The following is a 17,420-nucleotide window of genomic DNA, read 5'->3' on the forward strand; positions in this document are numbered from 1 at the left end:
GTCAGGTGTATGATAGGGCCCTATATGTTTCTGGGCATGTTTGCTCACTGTCATTGTACTTAAATAAGTATTTTTGGTCATGGTATGGCTCTGCTTGACTTCCAAACTATAAGTCTGCAGGAGCCCAGAAAACCGCTAGTGCAAAATAATAAAATTTGAACACACACAGTCTCAACAATATTTTGGAGTCAATTTGAAGATAAATTCAAATACAAATATCTCAAATGTAAACTTTGTTTATGCTGTTTATGCTAACAACTTTTAAACACCATAAGTCACCATAAGTCAAATACATTTTTGTTTGGCTGGAATGCACTCTTTATTCTGTAGAAAAAAAATCTAAATAAATCTTTTAATTTAAGTTTGTTTGGCTGTTACCAACATTCACCTTGTAGGCAGAAGTTAGAACAAAATGAACAACTATGCATACTGAGTTCTGAATTTTGCCAGATGGCCTTGAATACTTTTCGAACTCATCCTACACAATTTGTGTGATCTTCAGGCAATATTTGGACCATGTTTCTGTTATTAATTTCTCGTTCATGGACACCAATAATCCGATTTTAATTCTATTAAGACAATACTCTGATTAAGAGTCTACCATGTAAACAGCGATTTTTATTTAATTGAATCAGATTAAGGTTGTAATCGAACTAAAGAGAAATTGAATTAAGATGTGGAGTATGCTGATTTTAATCGCATTATTGAAGTGCAGTACAGACATGTTAACACCTTAATCAAACTATTACCATCATGTAGGGGTTTTCGCCGCGTTTTGCTACAGGGTAGTCCACACACATACCCACACACACACACCTACCGAGTCAGTGCAGACCACAGACACCTGCATCGTAAAATCTAGAGGTTTTTTTTCCCATTAAGCCTGCGGTATGAACTTAAAACAACACTCTACTAGCAGTTCATAGTTGGATCCAATATCTCGTTTGTCACGGGAGACATGCATGAAATGTTCTCGAATGAAAGTAAAAATGCCAAACTGCAGTTAAAATCGATAAATTAAAAATGAAAAACCTAATATTAGATGAAACTCCGGAGGAAATGTGGATAGCGTGGTGACGCAATGACATAATCGAATTATGTGCTATAACGTGTAAAACGGGATCATGTAGAAATATTCAAAACGCAACTCATGTGAACACCTTAATCATATTATTGTCTTAATTAGATTAAGGCAAATAATTTGATTACTGATGTCCATGTAAACGTTATAAGTGATTTTTGATTATTCAGATTAAGGTCAGAAATCTAATTAAGACATGTGGAGTATGCAGATTTTAGTCACATTATTAAAATGCAGTACAGACATGTAAACACCTTATTCAAACTATTGCCATCGTGTTGAACTTTTGCAACGTTTTGTGACAGGATATTTTATAGACACACAGCTGTTTGATACTATCACAGTATCAAATTCCATTAAAACAACACTCTTCCAGCAGTTCATACTCGCATCCTAAAATCTTGTTTGTAACGGAGGACATGAAGTGTTCCTGAATGAAAGTGAAAGTGCCTAACTGCAGTTAAAAGTCAATAAATTAAATAACACCCGAAATTACATGAAACAATGGAGGAAATGTGGATAGTGTGGTGACACAATCATCTTAAATGATGCTATAACATAAAACAGGATCATAAAAGGAATATAAAACAGCAACTTATGTAAACACCTTAATCATATTATTGTCTTATTCAGATTAAGGCAAAAATGTTATTACTGATGTCCATGTAAAGGTAGTCATTGTCATTTCAATACCCTGAGACCTTTGAAAACACAAATTAAAATATTTTAGTTGAAATCCTAGAGCTCCCTTATCTTCCATGGACAGCAACAGTCATTTGAACGTTCAAAGTCTTGAAAAGAGAGAATTTATTTTTTTACATAATTTACATAATTACAATACCATTCTCTTCAGCCTGGCACAAAAGGCTCGATTAGTTTCAGTTTTGATGAAAACCCATCTACTGAAAGCCAAATGTATTGTAATTGGTCAGCTCTACCAGTAAATTGTGAATGGCGCACCAAGTTTTATATTCCATGACCTTTGTTAAAGTTCCTCTGGTGCTGAACCAGAGAAAGAAAAGTGGATTACTTGTCAAAAATCTAAACGTACTAGTTCTAATGTCTATGGAGACAGCAATGTTGTTTATTTTAAACAATCTGATGATTGTATTATTCATAACAGGTAGACACTTCTTAGGTAACTAGAACATCTGCTTTATTCTTCTCCAAGTAAAAGCCACATGCATTTTGGAAGAAGTTGATGAGTTCATGTGTTTTAAATCCAGCAGCTGGAATCTTTCCACTGCAGCGCAGACTAACACAGAGGCACTCATCAGCCGTCATAGATCAACTAATTGGTTGTTTACACATGGCGTCATTGATGACAAGCAAAATTTAGATAGAGGGCAGGAAGTGTTTCTTCTACATTGGAGTCGCTATCAGAACTTAAAATTTTTTATGTTTTGTGTTATTTATAATTGATTAAATTGGCCAAAATAAGAAACTGGCTAAAAAGATGGAAGAAAAGACGGCATGTAATTTTAACAATTTTTCAATACATGTGCAAACTTGTTTTGAACACGATTAGTTTGTTTGACAGCACCAATAAAGATTATATAGAGGTCTGGCTTTGTGTATAAATATGTTCATGTGTTGTATAAAAATCAGATACAAAGACCAATCCATGAGAATTTAAATAACGTAAACTGTCATGTAATCTCTGTAATGAAATTTCCATCTTGAATATGAAATTGTTATAATCCAAGTCTTTACTGGCGATTTGGAAGAATAAACTACCGTAACACGAATATTGAGATGCGCAGCAGCGATGAATGTTTGTTGATGGAAAGCTTATCGACAGAACAAGAAAAGAAATGGTACCTTTGCGACAAAACTAGACGTTATTATTGTGGAGCACTTTCCCCCCTTACAAAAGTAAGTAAATAATTATGTAGACTATGCGTCCATGTTTTTGTAGCTTTCATCTGTTATTTCGTAATGTCTGGAATATATCAGCTTGTGGAAAAACTACAGTAATTTATTATAAACATGTTTTTGAACCACATAGTAACATGTATAATGTGTACAACTCTTTGTTATTGAATGCTACAGAATACTGTAGTATAGTAAACTGATAAACTGTAATAAATACTGTAACGTTATGTACAGCATCGATGACAAGCAAAAAATATGTTAGTTCAACAGAAAATTCGGCCCTCTTCATGATGTTAGGATCATGCCCAACATATGTGGTCATTTTCTATTTATATCTCCTTTGAAATATGGTATAAATTGCAAAAATGCGGACTTTTATCTGTCTCCCATTTAGTTTTTACGTCCTGCACTCTATCTGAATTTTGCGCCTTATTAGAACCACGTAATTGAAAACAACCTTTGCGATGATCATTATTAACAAAAGAATACGGATTCTTACACATCAGAAATCAGATATTTCACAATATAATCCTTTTTTTTTTAAAGATTTATATTTGGCCTTTTTGCCTTTATTAGATAGGACAGTGTTGAGACAGGAAGCGAAGTGGGAGAGAGAGAGAGGGGGTAGGGAAATGTCCTTGAGCAGGGATTCGAACTCGCGATGCCCTGATGTGCTATTGCACCATATGTCGGTGCGCTAACCACTAGGCTATTGCGCCGACTGTAATCCATTTTTTAACCAAAAAGTATTGGTATCAAGAGAATTGTGCAGAACCTATTGCAAGACATAGTGCCAACTTTATTGCTATTTAGCCCTTCCCCAATCATAAACCATTTGCATTTGCTTGGTGATTTGTGACATTATAAACCCTAGAAAAGTCCAAACAAACTGTTTGTTGTAGACCTTGAAAATATATTTATTTTAAAAACAGAATATCTCACTTTGGAGTCGACTTTCAGATTTGTAACTTTGTTGAACCAAACATACACACTACACACTAACTAACATTTAATAAGTGATAAAGCATAATAGGATCTTTTTAATTAGTAAGCTGATTCAGCATAATTTCCCTCAAGCTGAGTAAACTCAAAAAAGCCATGAAGTGTATAAGAGGATTCTCATTTTCTGTTTTTTTTTTTTTTTTTGGTTTGACAAAGACTGACAAGGTGCCACTGAAAAGGTGGACAGGTCAGGCAGGTTGGCAACTGACGCGACTGACGCCAACCTGACTTCTCTTTTGGTCCCCTAAACATGAAGGTTTTGCTCCAACCAGAGGTTACGTAATGAAAATCACACCTGTCTCTGTGTGGCGTTTCTGTTCAAATAGCTGCGTAAATGGGATCCTCCTGACTCACAGCAGGGTTGTACGCTTGTGTCTTCAGCCGGCCTGTTTCACGGTGCCCTGTAGAGTTTGGTCAGTACGGTCGCGTGTTTTTGCAGTAATCTAAAACCAGGAAGCCTTTGAAACCTAATGAAAGCCTCTGGAGAAGGAGGTTGGCGGTCCTGCGTCACTAGGACACTCCGAGTGTTTTGTTCAGACTCCCTGTGGTAGGTCACAGACATGGACGCTTGGACCTTCTGCAGCTGCAGGGTCTGGACTGGCCTTCTTATGAGCCTTCATCCTAACCAAAGCTCATGTGTAATTAATTATAAAAGCTGATTTATATCTGTATACATCATTAATTTGTAATAATATGTTCACTTTAGACTGAAACAAAGGCTACTGTGACTTTATTACTCATAATTTGGACTTTATTTAGCCTAATTACAATTTTATATGCGACTTAATTTCCTTCAAGTTCAAATTTAGGATTCAGAATTCCAATTTTATTTCTTAGAAATGTTACTTTTATTTCTCAAATGTGACTATTTCTCATAAGTATTACTTTATATCTCATAATTCTGGTTTTATTTTTTTATATTATTCAAATTTAAAAGTCATATTATGACTACCCATAAATTAGATGTTTTATGGCAGAATTGAGTTTGATCCTGCAAATGTGACTTTGTTTCTCATAATTCAACTTTATTACTCACTAATTATTTTATTTAATTATTAATAATTAATATATATTATTATATATTTTTCAATAAGTATTATTTTATTTTCAGTTATGTATTTATATTCTGTAAATATAACTCCTAAATATGATAACTCATGTATACTTATATTTACTCATAATTGAGGAGTTCAGATGTAAAAACCTCTAAGTGCCATCTCAAATTTCCATAGAAAATGAACATTTTTCTCAGCCTCCTTTGTTTATGTTAAGATATTTCACTTTATACAACAGTTCTGTCTGGTTCTCGAATCTGATTGGCTGATAGCCGTGATATATTTAAGTAATATCAGCACCAGTACAGCCTCTTTACCCTTTGTGTATTACTCCGCCCACATACAGCCAGCAAAAAGCAGACACTACAGACCTAAAGTTTAAAAGATGCTTGCTCAGCTGTTTAACTGTCAGCTTATGATTTGAATCCAGAAGAAAGTAGTTCCTCATACAAAAGCGTTTTTGAGACTCTCCATGTTTGATTTTGTTTTTATATACACAATTATGCCGTGAAAACTGTTGTATAAACGCAATATCACACTCGTAGCAGTGCGATATGGCTCTATATCAGCACTGGTGGGGGCACAAAGGCATGAGGCCGTGCACGCCTCCCACCAGTGCCGATATACAGCCATATCGCACTGCTACGAGTGTGATATTGCTCATTTAAAGAACAGGAAAAGGAGTTATTATTTGCCATAAAATGATATTACTGAACATACCCACAGGAGCCTGACAAAAATGCTCAATTTAGAGGAAAATGTCTGATGGCGTTTAGAGGTTATGCATTTAACCTCTTCAATTCTAATTCTAATAATATTATCTCACAATCAGCACATGAAATGTGACTTACTTTCTACCAAATGTGATCTAATAATTAACCATTTTGAATTAATTAGTAGTAAATATCTCTATTAGTTCATTAAAGAACCATTTTTTGTAGTTTAAGTAATATTTTAGTCTTTATTGCTATAAAATATTTATGTGCAAAGGAAAAGTCTCAATGTTCCATCAAATTTCTAATGGTGGTTTTTGTACTGAAAGGGCAGAAGAACCAAATTTGAGTCCATGTAGAACCTTCTAGAAAACAATTTATAAAACAACCAATTATATCTTGTATCTTTTTAATAATCTTAAGCTCATTTATACTTATATTATCTCATAATTCTAATAATAAAATCTCAAAATCAACACATTATATTTTACAAATGTGACCTAATAATGAACCATTTTTAATTAATTAGTAATAAATATCTCACAATTATGAGCATCATGCAAGTGTTACTTTATAGCTTACAATTCTGTCTGTATTTATCATAATTACAATTTTATATCACACAATTATGTATTTGTTTTCCATATTGCAAAGTTCATTCATTCATTCATTCATTTTCTTTTTGGCTTAGTCCCTTTATTAATCCGGGGTCGCCACAGTGAAATGAACCACCAACTTATCCAGCATATGTTTTAAGCAGCGGATGCCCTTCCTGCTGCAGCCCATCACTTTGTAACATCCATACACTACAGACAATTTAGTGTACCCAATTTACCTATACCACGTCTTTGGTCTTGTGGGGGAAACCGGAGCATACCCATGTAAACACGGGGAGAACATGCAAACTCCACACACAAATGACAACTGAACCAGCGACCTTCTTGCTGTGAGGTGAACGTGCTACCCACTGCACCACCATGAAGCTTGTTGCAAAATCGTGTCATACAAATGTCACTTTTTTCATATCTCTAAATGTGACTTAACATTACAAGAAGCCACTATAGATCGACGAAGTTACAGTTCTTATTTTCTCCCTCTAAGTTTGAAAATGGCTTTAATGGTTTAATAATCTACAGAATAATAAAGGCATAACAATGGGAAAAAAAGCAAGCATGAAAAAAGAAAAAAATAACAACACCAGTATCATTTTTCACAGTGTTTCTGGCAATTTTGTAAACACCGTCGTTACATGTGTGAAAGAGGAGCAGCATGTTCTGGTCTTGATTAGAGGTCCAGCAGTCTAAGCAGAAAGCAAGATTACAAAACACCTCTCTTGCACTTTCAGATTACAAGCTAACACTATGGCGCACACAGTGGTAGTCACACACATAATAAGGATGCTGTTGTATTTGTTATAAAAAAGTAAGGGCCAGGGATGATGCAGGGCAATTTTGTCTTTGAACAGTGGAAAATCCAATCTCTTGTGTTATTTTGACACACTTCCAAAGTTTATGGATTTTTCCTGTGTGGTAAAATTGGGTATAAAACATTTTAGTGGCACACCTTGTGTGAAACAAATGTTGCAATGTTTGCACAAAGCTGGTGTCCTCTTGTGAGGTCTGGCCTCAGGTGGGAACTTTGCAGAACAGCATTGTTAAGCTACTGTAAATTGGAAGCTGACTCTGTTTTTTCCTGTACCTGTCATAAACTTTTTTTTAACTGTCACTTTGCTGTTTAATCATGGTGAAGTGATTCACTTAATGAGCAAAAACTGCTTATTCAGTTAGTTAAAGAAACTTAAATGTTTTTTTATATTGCTTATTGTATCTGATCAGCAATTTTTTAAGGTTTTTGAATGTTTTAGATTTTGAATGTTATCACGTTAAAACTGGATTTAAACATTTTTATTTGCTTCAGCTTACATTTTTGCAAAAAAAAAAAAAAAAAAAAAAAAAAAAAAAAAAATATATATATATATATATATATATATATATATATATATATATATATATATATATATATATATATAATAATTGTTACATGTAGGGCTACACAATTCTGGCTAAAATGAGAAAATTAGATTATTTTGCTTCAAATCAAGATCATGATTTTCTCACGATTCTGTAGATGTAAAATAAAGGTTACTATGAGTAGGCTAATATTATTGTTATTCTCAAACATACTGTAAAACAACAATAATAATATTAGGCTTGTGTGAAGCTCTACTGTTGGTTAAAATGCTGAATTTATATAGACTTTGAATGGTGCACCTGAATAGACTTTAAAGTTGACCTGGTTGTTAATGCACAGTATAGTGATGACATCAGAATACAATTCAATATTCTGAAGTTGAATTATTGTGTTTGAGATATATGCTAGCAATCTGCCATTGACAACATAATTAGACCAATTTTCTGTGGTAAAATGAGACATTTGTCATTGTCAGATTCCCCTTTGCATTATATATTTAACATTATATAGACAAGGGTAGTTATACTTACACTGGTAAAGATATATTTTCATGCACAACACTTTGTGTTAGCTATGAAAAAAAACCCCATCTCAAATGCTTGTCCATAACTCTAATATACAATTTGATAATTTAAATGATGTGCGCACTTTTGGTTTCCCTTTTTACTGCCGAGTGTGATCATATCATTGATGCCGTCAGTTAGATGAAAAAAACATGCATGGAAATCATATGTCCTATGCTCTCAAAAGATCGAATATTAACTGAACTGAATATTATTTACAACTTTATTTTCCGTTATCCACAGCCTATGCAGGGTCTGTTCACTAAAGTAGACTTCATTCGTAGGCACGCGCATGTCCTCCAAGTAGTAAACGGTGTGTCAGGTCATGTGTCAGCCTCATGTCTCAGCCTCAAATACAACATTGCATTAAGACAGAAGTGACATTTTTTTGGGGTAAATATTACTTTATAAACACATTATGTGACACTTTCAACAAATTTGGAGGTGTCTACGTTGCTGAGCAACCTATGTAAAACAATTGGAAGACTTGTGAAACCTCCTTTATGCATCTACCAAACTTGAAAATATAATTGGCTGAATTGTAGAGATGCTGGATTAAGATAGTGTGGAAGGGCGGATCAAGATCATGATTTTTTTTTTGATTAATCGTGCAGCCCTACTATATATGTTTGGTTGCACATTTTAGAAGACGAATCCACTAGAGGGTGCTGTATACATTTTTGCAGATCTAAATTACGTTACTTAGGGTATATTTTATTGGAAGTTTCAGATACACATGCATCTTGTACTTATATGTACTCATATTTATGGTTTAATAGAATGTCTCTCTATCTTGTGCAGGAAGTTTATTTTATTACCTCAAGAAATCCTTAAACAAAATACGGAAGACCGAAAAAAAAAAAAAAAAACAACGATGCTTGCCTTTATCACAAAATAATACAATCCTGAAAGTTCTCAAGCAAAAATAAATAAATAAACTAAAAAAGGTGGTGATGTCTGTAATAAACACATCAATGTGGTAGTGTGGATATCGTCATACCCATACATTATACACTGTGCTTCTCTGGACTTGCGTAACCTGCCTCCTAAGTACATGCACCATACAAAGTGAGCTACCAAGCAATCAGACCATCCCAGAAAAGTTGTTCTTTTGGATCTGTGAGGCAAATGTATTCAATTAAAAATCATAGACATTGTTAAGTTGTTTTGTGGTATTTATTTGGTGCACAAAATAATTAATCATTCCTTGATAATATGTCACTTTAGATTTCATTAGTGTCAAAAGGAACAGAAGTTGTTGGAATCATACTCTCCCGTTGTGTTACTTTTACCTGTAGACTCCAGCCAAATATAAGATTCAAATATATTTTTGCAGTTTCACAAACATGTAGGCTGAAGCATGTATTTTCAATGAGCCTGTTTTGATGAAAATTTGTTTCATTTGTAAAATACCCATGAGCCACATCAAAAACTATGATGCTATTTAATTTTAAGATGTCATTGTTTAAAATGTATCAGTATTAGTAATCAGATTAATACGTATTAATCCTTAATACCCTTTTTCCTGCCCTGTTGTTTAATCATGAATTAATTCAGTTAATGAACAAACTGCTTAATCAGAAATTGTAAGAATTTTTGCACAAGTATCATGAAAGTGAATATCATGTGCAGTATACATCCAGTAAGTGTATTTAAAAAAGTATATACTGCAAATTAAAATAAATTAATCCGCTTCACATAAAAAACTGTCTTTTTTATTCTCTAAACATCTATTCTAGATCTTTTCACACTTATCTCTTGGCAGATTGTACTGATTTGAAGACATTTTCTGTCAGATTAAACCGTCTGTCTCTAGTTTAAGACCCACTGGGATCTGTTGAGATGATGGAGGTCAGCAAGCCTGATCTCTCCATATCTATGCGAATATTGACTGCAAGAAGCTCTGTGGATGTCTGGCCACTGCTTTATCTTATCACCTTATCACACTGCATGGGAGCAAAGCTGACACATGTTGCCAGTCTCCTTTACCTTACTTTTCAGTAAATACAGTTTTTGTTACTGTTGCCAGAGAAGGACCACTCTTGGCTCTTCTAAGAACATTTCAGTGAAAAGATTATGAAAGAACCATTTTTTTAGTAGTCTAAAGAACATTTTTAGAATCTTTATTGCTATAAAGAAATGTATGTGCAATGGAAAAGTTCCAATGTTCCATAAAGTTTTCAATGGTGGTTTTTGCAGTGATAGTACAGAAGAACCGATTTTGAGTCCAAAAAGAACCCTAACCCTAAAACCCTAGTGCACATCAACGTTCATACTTGAATGAAACAAAGCAACTGTCAAACATTTTCTTCGACTATTCTAAATAAACAAAAACGTATGCCATGTCATGCCCAAGTCTGTTGTCCAGACAGTAAATCTGGGTCAGTCTAACCCTCTCTGACCCCCTGCTTGCTCCTTTAGCCTCTTTGTCTCCATTTAACCCTTCTACCCCAGCATGATCATTTCTTATCATGTATTTATTTGTTTAATCCACACCTCCCCCCTTGACAACTTGACTGCCCACTTCATCCCTGCCCCCCAAAACCAACCCAACTCAGAGAAACCCAGAGATGCCACACAATGGGCGGATGTTTCCTCGCCATCCTCTAAAATCCATCCGGGGCTGATTTTGCTTTCTTCATCTCCCTCTGCCACTCACAGCCTCAGATGTGGCCATCCTGCCCCAGTCGTGCACACACATTATAAATAATGAATGCATTAGCATGCGCGAATGTCTTTTTGGGGATGTGTATGTTGGGGTGGGGGGAGGGTTTATGCCTTAATTCATTATTAATCTACTTCGCAAGCTAAAAGAAGTCTGCCTGCTGCCTGGGCCTGTAGGCCTCTGCTAAACCCTGCTTTAGGGAGTCTGGCACGCTGCAGTCTAAACAACCCCCCTTCTTTCACTATCCTGATCGTCCAGCTAAAACACATCCTCGCACACCCCCCTCCACCCCATCCCAGTGATTCCAGCCGTCTTCCTCTTATTCTTCAATCTGGTGCTCATTGAGAAGTAATTAAGTAGCTTTTGATAGGAGCAGGTACTGATTGTTTGGGTGATTTTGGGCAGAGGAGGGGCGACCAGGAGATCAGTATCATGGTCAGTATCATTTATATGGTGCTTTTTACAATTCATATCACTTCAAAAGCAGCTTTATAGAAAGTGTTCGAATAAAATGGACAGTTCACCAAAAAAAAAAAAAAAGAAAGCAAGTAAAAGACACTCGACTTTTTATGATGCAGACAACTTTTATTTGTTCAGTAGAACTGTAAAGAAGATTTTTAGACCTTGGTAATTTCTATAATGAAAATGAATGGTTACCAGCACTTTAATAGACAAAAATATATGTACAGACAAAAGTAAATTAATACTCATGTCTTTCAAAGATAAATTGAAATTTTGCAAAGTGAAACAGACATGTATGTAATAGAAGCATATATTACAACAGTAATTTAGTCCACAGCAGCATTCACTAGTCTGGAGAGCTGACTCCCTGTTGCATAAAGGCATATATAAAATTAGGATACTGTAAAGTCAGTCTTCCTGTCTGAAATGTGCATGTAAACATAATTTTACTCTTTTATATAGGATGCAGCATCCTAAATAAGCACAAGTCTATGTTTTTCTGTAGTAAAACAAACTCACACATGAGCTATTACGGTTTAAGCTTGCACAAACATCATAATTTAACAGAAATTCACATCATTTCACTTCATAAGACTTCAATGTATTGATTTGCATTTTATGAATCACCAAAGGACCACGGTTTAAGCTTAAAATGTTCTTTGATGTTCTGCTGAAGGAAAAAAGTCACCTACATTTAGGATGGCCTGAAGGGGAGTAAATTAATAGCAAATTTTCATTTTTGGCTGAACTATCCCTTCAATTAGGTATTTTATGTCAAAGTAATATTCACATGGCATAAATATGATATCTAATGGTTAGTTAAGGTTATGCATTTAAATAATTGGATTGTTCATGGCAGAATTATGTCAGCATTTATGCTGTTTCTTCACAAGACAAATGTAAATATATGCAATATTTATTCATTCATTCATTCATTCAGTCATTTTCCTTTGGCTTAGTACCTTTATTCATCAGGGGTCACCACAGTGGAATAAACTTATCCAGCATATGTTTTACACGGTGGATGCCCTTCCAGCTGCAACCCAGTACTGGAAAACATCCATACACTTTCATTTACTATGGCCATTTGAGTTTATTCAATTCACCTATAGCACATGTCTTTGGCATGTGGGGGAAACCGGAGCACCCAGAGGAAACTTACGCCAACATGGGGAGAACATGCAAACTCCACACATAAATACCAAGACTCGAACTTGCTGTGAGGCGACAGTACTAACCACTGAGCCACCATGTCACCCTCAAATATTTGTATTTGTGATCATTTTTTCTTCATCCAGAAAGCTATTTCCCGATACACTGACTCTTTTTAAACCTTTATTAGAATCTTAAAGATAATTATTCATATTTAAAGTATGCATATTAATACCTAAACTACTATAGTATACCTTTTGCAAAGCTTTTGTACATTTAGTTTAGTGAATGTAGACAGAAAATAAAACTATCCATATGAAAGGAGCCCCCAGCCCTGCACATGCACAGTTTTAGGTGAGCTGATTATTTCATGGCAGAACAGAAAGTTCTTTAAAAAATTAAATAAAAAGCAAATAGGTAATTAAAACATGTATTTGTATTCTAAAATGAACAAACATGTTACAGGTTCAAAACAACATGGTTAAATGAAAAATGTTTAACCCTTTAAGCAGAGATAATTACAACTTGTTGTGCTCATAGTGCTTACAATAATATTTGAGATTTGCGTTTTAGCTTTTACCCATGATTTTTCAGACTAGAGTTAGATTTTTTTTTCTCGTTGTTGGAGCTGAAATGATAGCCGGAAGCCTATTGACTTTGAAGTCGCTGTTAGTGCCATTTGGTTTGGATGAGGGATGGGGGCGGGGTTATCTGAAGGTTAGAGGGCTCACAAACCCTCTGTTTTGATCACAGAGAGGCCTGGTGTCCCATATATGAGGGGCACGCGAGGATACATGCTATATTTAGACAAGAGATTACAGCACAATTGTACTTCATATTATGGTGTTGTGATGCTGGAATAATGAAACAAATGCGTACTTGCCTGCAGCGAGTCAGTGTGCTAATGTTTCTGGATTAAAACATTGTGCCACAATTGTGCATGCACAAACATCTAACATTGATGCTATGCTGTGATATTGCATGCTTATAGACTGTGTGTGTTTCTGTCCTACTCTAATGCCACTAGGGTGCACTGCTTGCTATGAGCCGCATCCAATCATAGTATCCCAATGGCAAGCTGCTTTAACATTTGATCTATAAACATCTATATTCATTTTACTGGTACATGTATGCAGTCATTATCTTATAGTGCTTATTCAAAAGATACTAGCCTTTTTATCAGATACTCATTCATTAAATACTGGTAACTATAAGACTATTATATTATAATATATTATATTACATTGTATTATATGTATTATTATTGATTACATAGATATTATTACTAATTCATTACATAATAGTACATCTTTCAGTGACTTTTGTTTAAACACTGTAAAAAAATATATGATCAATTAGTCCTGAGAACATGTTTTAGGTCATTGTAACTTATTAAACTAAGTTAATCATGTTCTAACTTAATTTTATAAGTTTCACAAGCTGATTTAAGTGAGTTTAACATAATATAAGTTCAACAGACTCATAAGGTTAATATTTGCATCTATTAATTAATAAGCTTTATGTTATTGATATTTGTTGGTTAAACTAATTAAACAAATAAGAAAATGATTTATGTGATAATTTTTATCAATCCAATGTTTTTTTTTATTCTTATTAATTAAAATACATTGGATTTAGCTGCCTGGATTTCAATTCATCAATTCTAATCTCACAGAATTTAATTGGATCTGGCTTTTTCTACAGCTAGATATAACTCTACTATTGTCATAATTTTAATCAATTAAAGCTAAAAGTATTTGTTTTTTAACAGAGTTAGCTTTATTCTAAGGAATCTGACAACATGCACTTTAAAAAACTGAAAAATTAAATAAATGAAAAAGAAACCGTTAATGATAAACTTCATAATTATGTTTTTGAGTGCTGTATAACACCATAAAAGGCGATTAGTTGTGTAAGTAAACCTGTTGCTTCAAAATTATTGTGTAAAAATGTGAATAAGTATAAAAAAAAATAAGTCAACTTAACAGTTCAAAATGTGTTAACCTGCTTTTTTTTTTTTTGATAAAGCCAGTTTGTTGCTTTAGGGCAATATGTTTACTTAGTTTTTTAAGTAAATTAACTACTGACTTTTTAAAGTGAAATCAATGTCTATAATGATCATGTAATTAGGTAATAGTAATGCTAGATACTATCTAAAAAGTTCTAAATAACTAGTGTATGTGAATGTGTTTTAGTGAAAATTGGCACACAATCTAGATAAACCATAATTGATTTGTCAATGACAAATCCCCATAAAAATCAATGGCGAATTGTTTGAATTTGTTACTAGTTAGAATATTTACTTGTCCTAACGAATATACTGATACTTGTCAGTAAATAAATAATAAATAAATTAATGTACAGTGCTCAGCATATATAAGTACATCCTTCACAAATCTATCTTTTAAATTCTTATTTTTTAATAGGAAGTTATACAATATTATATTTGTGCATAGATATTAGATTACTTAACAAAATAACTTACAATAATAGTCCAACACCCAAATTTATATATTATAGAAAAATATTTAATACAAATTTAAAAAAAGAAAAAAAAAGGAAGAGAAGCAAAATAAATTTAAAAATTTGTAAAAAAAAATTTATTTTGCTTGAATTTAATTGTATTATCTTTCAATTTCTAAATATGTTCGGTGACTAAAATATTATTTAAATAAATATATGTTTAATAAATCTGTTTTGTTTAAATGCACCAAAATACATTGCGTATATTCACAAAGAAATTCATTTAAAAAAAATTTTTTTTTCAAAATGGGGTGTACTCAATTATGCTGATCACTGTAAAAGAAAGAATAATCACTATAGTCAATGAATGATAGCATTTAATTAATAAAAAAAGCTGGCAGGCAATAAATAAAAAAAAAAGCTGGCACCTAAAAAATATTTACTCGTATCATAAAAATAAATACTTTGGTAGTACATAGATTAAATGTTAGAACGGCCTTCCACAGCGTCCCATCACACATTCACATCTAGAGAGCTCCAGTCACTTTGTAGCTTTTACACAAATATTGTTAATGCAAACATGTGTACCTCCCTCCTCCACACACCCAGAAACCAGATACGAGCTTCCCTTTTGTCACCTAAAATGAACATACATAATCACATTTCCTTGAAACACCATGATACTCATAAATATAACTGACCCAGATAACAATGTCAAAATGAGACACGTATCGCTGTGTGAGCTATGGCTTCATTCTTGCGTGTATATTTTTGTCTTTTTCTTTACTTCTCTCTTTCTGAATGTTGAGCTTTGGGTGAAAGAGAGCGCCATACTAAAGGGAACTGATTCCAAAGTGAAGCATGGCTTCCTTGAAAAGCAACGCTGCGTTTCTTTCTTTTGTGCAGGGGATTCTCTTTTAACTTTGTTGCCTAATGCGTCTCTCTCTCTCACCCACATGTTTGATCTTTTGCGTTTTTTTGTGGAGTTTGCATGGTTGCGCTGCTGCCAGGCTGCTCAATGCGTTATCACTTTATATCTAAATCATGCCTGTTATCTTAATCCTGTATTCATGTCAAAACAGAAAGACATGTCATTATAAATGATGACTTATAATATAAAATGATAGGTGTAATGCTAAACAAGCACAAATATTTACATGTTATTTATAATATTCTTTAACTGTTTGTACTTTAAGCACAGTGTATCTTATTTCACTCACATGCATGGATTAAAACCTTTTCCTATTTAATATTTAATATTCAGTGGCATATTCTGAGGCCAAAACTTGTATGCAAATTAATAACAACACAAATAGGATAAAATAAATTGCAAACTAAAGAAATTATTTAAAGGGATTTCTAGACAACATAGAATAAATGAGCTGACTTTAAAGAACCCATATAATAGATAATAATCATAAAATGTCTTTGTAACTTAAATTTGTATTTATTTGTTGCTGGTCATAAAATGTATTCATTTATTATTTTAATGTAACAAATTGCAATAAAGAAATAGCAGAGAACGTGGAGACAACCTAGAAAATGTGAGGTGGCTGAAGAATTTAAAGTACGTAAAATCAGAATATTATACATATATTATATATATCTTGGAAATCTAAAATAAGATTTGAAATCATAATCATGTAAATGTAATTATAACACCTTTTCTATGTGTTTTGGGTTTTTTGTGGGAGGAGGGTTAAAGATCACTAACGATGAGCAGCCTATGTACAACATAAATATAAGTTTATTTATTGGTTTAAACATTTATTCAATCAACAATTTTATGTTTTATATATATATATATATATATATATATATATATATATATATATATATATATATATATATATATATATATATATATATATATATATATATACATATATAGTTCAGATGCAAAAACCTCTAAGTGCCATCTGAATTTTACTTCTAAAATGTGTTTTTCCCAGTTATTTCACTTTAAAGGTGATGAAAAGAATCTATTCTTTGTAGAGTAAAACTACTGAAACTACACACATTAGCCTGAGAGAAATGCTGATTTTGAGATGGCACTTGGAGGTTTTTGCACCAAAACTCTTCATATATATATATATATATATATATATATATATATATATATATATATATATATATATATATATATATATATATATATGTGTGTGTGTGTGTGTGTGTGTGTGTGTGTATACAGTGCTCAGCACATATAAGTAAACCCTTCACAGATCTATCTTTTAAATTCTTATTTTTAATAGGAAGCTATACAACATTATATGTGTGCATTTACATTAGATTAGTCAGTACTGAAGCAAAATCTGAAGCTTATCTAACAAAATAAATTATATTAACAGTCCAAAAACCAGTACACCCAAATTTATATGGAAGAGAAAAATATTAAATACAAATTTTAAAAAGAAA

At 33.0% G+C, this 17,420-nt stretch overlaps 1 protein-coding gene across 18 annotated transcripts in view; it reads left to right on the top strand.

Moving 5' to 3' along the window:
• zic6 (zic family member 6) overlaps positions 1-17,420 on the top strand; it is a 166,950-nt gene that overhangs the window by 22,361 nt on the left and 127,169 nt on the right. The gene's annotated exons all lie outside the window — the stretch shown is intronic.

Source organism: Danio rerio, chromosome 14 (genome assembly GCF_052040795.2).
Source record: "Danio rerio strain M-AB ecotype USA chromosome 14, GRCz13ab, whole genome shotgun sequence".
Taxonomy (NCBI): domain Eukaryota; kingdom Metazoa; phylum Chordata; class Actinopteri; order Cypriniformes; family Danionidae; genus Danio; species Danio rerio.